Raw genomic sequence first — 8,272 nt, forward strand, 5'->3', positions numbered from 1 at the left:
AGACAGACACTGGAGTACATCCTGCAAGTAACTTAGGACCTAGGGTTCAATTGCAGCTCAGAGATGAAAAAGTTAGCACAAAACAGGAATTCGTGGCGAGCAGCATTAAACCAGTCAGAAGACTGAGGAGAAAAAAAGAAACACTGTACTCGTGTTTACTAGACTTTTCGAACGCCATTAAAAAATTCCATTAAAAAAAAACACGAGTTTCAATACAGACAACAAAATTGTGCCCTATCTGCCAGCTATCCTTTCAGTGTTTCGAACTGTTCACGAAATAAAAGGACTACTGCTACATTTTTTTGGTGTCAAGGTGTTATCCCGATAACAGTTGCAGGTCAATTCATACGATTTTTACTCTCACTACACGAGAAAACAGAACGACATGGAAATACATGAAGAACATTGTTCCAGAATTTCTACTTCGTTATCGGGTGACATACACTAATTCAATTGTTTTACTTTCTTAGTCTTTTATCATTAAAGCTCTAGGATAAGTAACCACCATCACTTTCCCCTCAGGCATTCCATAAACCACTGTTACAAACGAACAGAATATGAGACCTGAGTTTCGCCCGTATACAGTGTTCAAATCAGTTACGGGAATTCAGCCACATGATGTCATTGACAACCGCCGATATTTCGGCACTTGTTAGCGACGTTACCCTACTGAATTCCCAGATGTTATTTTAAGCTGGGTAGACTGAATAATTTGCTTCTGAGAGTCAGTGACTACAGAGACACTGATATAAGTAAGTTTGAGGTATATTTGTCGCGACTGTTGTACAGATACACATGGGCAAAGAACGCTGTCAAAGCAAACTGCGTCCTGCACGTGCAGAAGGCATTACTTAAATGCTGTAGAGCAGCTTGTAGATGGTACCAGCACCATTTCCTTTTCATCCCATCCTAGAACGCCGCCTGGGAAATCACGTCTTCAATATGTCGTTCTACGTGTTCCAATTCCTCTTACCTATTAGATATGACTCTTGCACGTACCTAAGACAGCGATCGAAATACGACTGGAGAATCTACAATGAGTACAGGTTCATCAAATGCAACGAGCTTCTTCTTGCGTTCCTGTTAACGACAAAGCGCATCCTGCAAGTTTATATTTCTATTACACATGCAGAGCATTCATTCCTGTCTCAGTTTTGTCCAATTTTAAAGACAATATTCCTAAAGAATTTCTGTTTTGCAGTCGCCTTCATGGTAATGTTTTCAAGTCGTCACGGTCTGTAATTGGTAGATATCCTGTAGTAAGAAAACATCAACTTCAAAGTAGAAATGAAAAGGAAAGTAGGGTTTAAGGCTTAAGATCATTCGACAATGTGCTCATTATAGCAGAGTACAAAATGGAATTGGTGGAGAACAGGAAAGGAATTCTGCTACGATTTTCAAAGGAACCCTGCTGCGAATTTTCTTAAGCGATTTAGGTAGATCCACATGGTAGGATAGTGGTTTTAACCTCAGTTCTTCCGAAAACGATCCCGCTTTCTTAACAACTGAGCCACGTCAGTTGATGAAATTTGAAATAATTTCATTTACTTATTGGTGGCATAGAAACGTCTACATTGCAACATGGGCATCCATAGAGGTGATAAAGTTCTGAAACTTCCAATTTTCATACAACTGATCCTTCAAGTTTAAAAATCTGATGTGCCCATGAATTAAATTTTGCGTGGTCTAGAAATACTTATTGTATCACAAACTACTGATAGTCATGCACTTATTATTTGTATAGTAGATTATTATGATAGCTGAATGGTAAGCATATTTCGACAAGTGTACACAGATTACATCTGTTTACATTATTGATGTGGATCTAGATGCAATGCTTTTGAATCAACAACATTAAATTACATTTTCATATAATTAAATCTAGTGTGTTTGATGAATTATGAAACAAAGCTTTAAAATATTTTAAACAGATTCATATCTTCACAATTTCAGTCTAAAAGAGAAAATTAAAAATCCTACATAGAAAAAAAATTCAGAACCAATGAAACGATCCTCTTGAAAATTAAATTCAATAACGGATGACAATATCAAATTAATACTCCTCGAAGTGGCGAAACAAGGATAAAAGTTTAAAACATGCTTATTCTACTTTGACACTTTTACAAACTTCGTTTGCTTACAAAACTTCACTTCTCACCGCGTTAATGGTTTTATTGTAATTATTTAATGCTTTATATTTTATCAATATTAACTGATGCAATTCAAGCTAAACAAATGTATTTAGAAGTTACGCGTTTAGGATTGGTTGCAAACCCTTTGCATGTGCCCCTCTGCGGGTGCAGGGGTTAGAATAGGCCCGAGTTATTCCTGCCAGTTACAAGAGACGGCTAAAAGGAGTCTCACACATTTAAGCTTTTATGTAATGGTCCCCTGTAGTATTCGACCTCCATTTTTCAAAATGTTCCCGAAGAGCGAGCCAGTTGGGGAAGGGCTCCTTACATGGTGCATTGTGTCCAATGTCCATTAAGAACATTAGCCCACTTCTCGTCGTGGCGTTGCAGTCCCGCTCATCGTCCATCTCTTGAGCGAGGACACCTTCCTGGGTGCGTTTCCCACCACCCACTATGCAGTGTTGTTTTCTGCGCCAACAATGATCATGGAATTCTTTGCACCTCATATCCAGCACGCTGTGGTGGGATTGCCATGTAACCTGTTGGTTGTAGCCCCCTGACTACACAGGGATCAATCTTCTGATGCCTGCGCCATTAACTTCCCACGAATGACAAGGAGTAGATGCCCACCACCCTGGGGTATCGGGATTCCTGGAAATGGCCATTCTGTCAGGTGGTCTTTGCTGCAGCTGGGTGGCGCCCTGGTGAAGGCATCAGGGTGGGTGATGCGCGATAAAATGTACCACATCATCGCTTGCTGATGATCAAATGCCAGCAGTCTAAGCATTCCAGGTCTCAGTACAATGCAAGGAAGTATGATCCTAAATCGATCCCCTCCCTGGCCACACCATGGGAGGAACGCCAGTATTGGAACAAGGGGGTACTGGAACAAACTACTGTTGTCCAAGATGGCAGCGATGACGTCATCCAAGATGGCAGGGATGACGTCATCCAAGATGGTGGTGATGACGTCACCAAGATGGCGGCGATGACGTAATCCAAGAAGGCGGATTTTGGCAGGAAAGTGCCACGCCCCCCTCCCCCAGAAAAAAGGCGCGAGATTCAAATTCCATCATGATAATACATCACATCTAGAAAAATAGCAGGAAAAAGGGACTCGTCCTTATTATTTAACCAATTTCAAGCAGATGTGTTCGCCACTGAGTCTCGACTGCAACTGGCTTAGATCATATCGTCGCCGCCAGGGAGTGCCACTGTGACGTCAGCTGATGACAAGTACCATCATTCAAGATGGCTGCACCCAGTGTGTTTTCCACTGGGTCTGGACTCCAAATGGCTTAGTTCATAGCGGTGGCACCAGAGGGTGCTCTCCTGACGTCAGATCATTACGCAAGTACAGGTATTCTCGATGACGGCAGCCACTGTGTTCACCACGAGCTCCATAGCCCAACTGACTTAGTTCATATTGCACCCGCCAGAGAGTGTTACCGTGACGTCGCATGATGACACAAGATCGTCTGTTCCCTCTCGCGTGCGCGCTTTGCAACCAGACACACGCCACACCACCGGCCTGTGGGCGTCCGACTGCTTACATCACACACCCTCGGCCGCCACCTCCATACACGCGCCGTACATAGTCTTCTGTAAATATTCTAACATCCACATCATGCATCTAACCTATCAGTTACCTAAGTACTTAATTTCAATTTTAATTATATTCAATAATTCAACTTACAATTTCAATATTGAATGACCTAGCACCCCCAACTCCCCCACCCCACCCGTAGAATGATACACTCCTATTGGCTACTTGATTGGAGTTCATATAGGTATGAAAAGATGTTCACCATACTTTCAACTACCTAGTTTCAACTACTTTTCAAGGTCCAGACCTCCACCTCCTTCTAGGAACCGCCACCGAGTTGGAATTCTTACAGTAAAGAAAGGTCACTTGCTCTTTCGCCATCAACCAAACTACATGGTCATCGGTCCCTTGTTTCATCGAACCAAGTCCATGGTATAAAACGGAAAACATACAGGGCATACCACATGAGTTTGGGATGGACAAAAAAACACAAAGCTAAACACGCTAGAGACAACAGACGACAAGAAAAGCACAGACAGACAAGAAACAGGCAGAAGAGCTTAAAACAGTAGAGCAGATGTCCTGGGCTGGCTGACCACGAGGATAAAAAAGGATGATCCAGCCACTCTGCAACATATTAAAATCTCTAACCTGAAAGTACTAGGGTAGAAAGTACAAGGAGACAAAGGACAGGAACTAAAACTTAAATTGAAGAATAAAAACCAGCGTCATGTAGAAAATTTATAACCAAGTTAGCCATGGAGGCATCGTCTCCTAAAATTGAAGGAAGGGAGTCAGGGAGATTAAAAGTCACACTTAGAGCGGCGAGATGTGGACAGTCCACCAAAAGGTGGGCCACTGTCAAACGTGAACCGCAGTGAGAACATGGTGGGGCCTTACACTGGAGAAGATAGCCATGTGTCAGCCAAGTGTGGCCAATGCAAAGGCGGCAAAGGACCACAGAGTCCCTGTGAGAAGCCCGCAGAGAAGACTTCCAATTATTTGTGCTCTCCTTGATGGGGTGGAGTTTATTGGGCGTAACCAAGCCGCGCCATTCAGCTTCCCAAATCCGAAGAACTTTGCGGCATAACACCCATTGGAGGTCAGGTTCGGGTATTCCAATCACCAGAAGCGGCTTACGAGTGGCCTGTTTGGCCACTCTGTCTACGAGCTCATTTCCCGGGATTCGGACATGTCCCGGGGTCCATACAAGGACTACTGGTCGACCAGATCGTTCGAGGACATAAACTGACTCCTAGATAAAAGCTACCAGAGGATGGCATGGGTAGCACTGATCAATGGCCTGTAAACCACTCAGCGAATCACTGCATAATATGTAGAACACGCCAGGGCAGGAACGAATATGATCAAGGGCACGAGAGATGGCCACCAGCTCGGCAGTGAAGACACTGCAGCCATCCGGCAAGGAGCGCTGTTAGATATGGCCTGAGTGAGCATAGGCAAAGCCTACGCGACCATCAACCAGCGAGCCGTCAGTGTAGACGACTTCAGAACCCTGGGATTCGTCAAGGATTGAAAAGAAGTGAATGCGGAGTGCCTCAGGAGGAACAGACCTTATGAAAAGCGATACGTCCAAACGTAGTTTCGGCCAAGGCATACACCATGGGGGCATATGTGTATGGACCTGCACGAGATGCTGGAAAGGAGAGGACTCGAGTTCCAACAGTAGGGAACGGACACATACAGCGAACGTTATCCCTGACTGATGCCGCCATTCCGGGAGATGTACCACAGTGCTCGGGAACAAAATACGGTAATTCAGATGCTGAGGAGAGCTATGGACGTACGCTACATAGTGGTCGAGTAGCTGGTGGCGCCTGATGTGCAATGGAGGGACTGCAGCCTCCACTAGTAGACTGACCACTGGACTCGTTCGAAAAGCGCCCATCGATAGACGGACCCCGCAGTGGTGCCCAGGATCAAGCAGCTTCAATCCTGAAGGCACTGCCGAACCATACACTACACTCCCATATTCAAGTCGTGACTGAACTAGGGCTTTCGAGAGCTGTAACAATGTAGAGCGATCTGCCCCCCAAGTGGTGTTGCTCAGGCAGCGGAGGGCGTTAAGATGCCGCCACCACTTCCGCTTAAGCTGACGAATGTGGAGGAGCTTTGTTAGTCGGGCGTCGAAAACCAGTCCTAAAAAGCGATACGTTTGGACTACCCATAGTAGATGGCCGTCAAGAAAAAGGGCAGGGTCAGGGTGGAATGTCCGTCGCCGCCAGAAGTGCAAAACACAGTTCTTGTCGGCAGAAAAGTGATTCCCATGGTCGAGAGCCCATGACTGAGCTTTTTGAATGGCCCCCTGTAGTCGGCGTTTAGCAAGACCAATGGTTGAGGAACTGAAATAAAGGCAGAAATCGTCAGCATAGAAGGAGGGCGACACTGGCGGCCCTACAGCTGCTGCTAGGCCGTTAACGGCCACTAAAAATAGAGATAAACTCAATACAGAGCCCTGAAGAACCCCATTTTTCCTGAATATGGCGGAAACTATGGGAGGCATCAACTTGGACATGGAAAGTACAGAGCGACAGGAAATTTTGGATAAAAATCGGGAACCGGCCCCTGTGACCCCACTCATACAATGCGACAAGGATATGATGTCGTCAGGTCGTGTCTTAAACTTTTCGTAAATCAAACAGGTGTTCATGCCTGGAAAAGGCTGTTCGGATGTCACACTAGAAGGACACAATATTATCAGTGACAGAACGACCATGGCGGAAACAACAGCCCACGAAACTCCAGGACCGAAACCAACTGCCGGCTCACCATACATTCTAGCAGCTTACAAAGAAAGTTGGTGAGGTTGATGGGCCGATAGCTATCCTTATCAAATGGGTTTTTACTGTGTGTGAGCACTGGAAGGATGGTACTCTACCGCCATTGCGATGGAAAAACGCCATCGCACCAGATCTGGTTGAACATGATGAGGAGATGTCGCTTGTAGTCAGACGAGAGATGTTTAATCATCTGACCGTGGATCCGGTCTGGTCCAGGAGCTGTGTGGGGCCAATGTGCAAGGATGCTGAGGAGCTCCCTCTCTGTAAATGGGGCGTTATAGGGTTCACTGTGGCATGTAGTGACGAGAGAACTTTTCTTTCCATCCGCCGTTTGAGGGTGCGAAAGTCTAGCTGATAATTCTCCGACGCAGTGGCTCGAGCATAGTGTTCAGTAAAGTGCTCGGGATTCGCGTTTGAGTCGGTGGATAACACCCCATCGATGATAAACGCCAGGGACACCTATTTGGGGTCTGGCACCCAAAAACTCGTCTGATCTTCGTCCAGACTTGGGAAGGTGACGTATGGCATCCAATGGTCGAGACGTACCTCTTCCAACACTCCTGTTTTCATCTTTCTATAGGCTGACGTACACGGGCGTGGAGCTGTTTAAAAGCTTTTAGCCGCTCCAGAGATGGGTGCTGCTCGTGCCACTGTAGAGGCCGGTTACTGCTCTTTAATGACCTCAGCAGTTTCTGGCGATCACCAAGGTACTGACTTTCGCTGGGAGGTGTGGGCACATTAAGGGCCAACGGATCTCATTTTCTGTCGCAGATACAATCGTTCTAGTAACCTGCTAAACCACCGCATTAATGGTGCCATGTGGGGGAGATTCAACGGTGACAACAGAGGTGAAAGCTCCCAGTCTGCCTCGTTTAGAGCCCATCTACGTGGTGCGACAATAAAGTAATGACACCGATTTTCCTTGCAAGATGTGGCAATCCTGTACGTTTGCGTAGGCACAGTATCTTTGAGTTGGTCTATAAGCTGCTTCTAGCCCAAGCGGCACATCGATGCAACTGCTCAGTCGTGAGTTGTGCTGTAAGAAGTTTGTGTCTCTCGTCACGGAAATGGAACAGCATAATATTGCGCAACGGCATGCCATTTCTTTTTGCATTAAATTGGGTGAAAACGCGACGACAACTTACGGTAAGCTTCAGAAGGCTTTTGGAGAGAAGCTTATCAGGAGCTCAAGTTTTTCGTTGGCATAAAATGTTTAGTGATGGCAGAACGAATGTTGAAGATGAAGAACGCAGTGGACGACCATCAACCTCAAGGACGGATGTCAACTTGGCCAGGATGCGTGAACTCGTACGATCTGATGAAAGATTATCCATGAGCCTTATTGCAGAAGAACTGAACTTCAGTCGAGAAACGGTTCGTCTAATAATAACTGAAGATCTTGGTATGAGAAAGATTTGTGCAAAAATGGGCCCCACAACAGCGAGAAACACGGAAAAATGTGGCAGCCGATCTGTTAGAGAAAACGAAAATCAATCCAGAATTGTTGAGCCGCGTTATCACTGGTGATGAAAGTTGGCTTTTTCAGTACGATCTAGAGACAAAACGTCAAAGTTCGCAATGGTGCTGAAAGGGATCACCCAGATCAAAAAACTGTCGCATGTCAAAGTCAAAAGTGAAATGCATGCTTGTGTGCTTCTTTGATTCTAAGGGAATTGTTCATAAACAGTGGGTGCCTCCTGGACAAACATTTAACCAATATTACTACAAAGAAATTTTAGAAAGACTTCGTAAAAGATTTCTTCGTTTCCGTGCCGACATTGCTGATAATTGGA

Source organism: Schistocerca americana, chromosome 4, assembly GCF_021461395.2.
Source record: "Schistocerca americana isolate TAMUIC-IGC-003095 chromosome 4, iqSchAmer2.1, whole genome shotgun sequence".
Taxonomy (NCBI): Eukaryota; Metazoa; Arthropoda; class Insecta; order Orthoptera; family Acrididae; genus Schistocerca; species Schistocerca americana.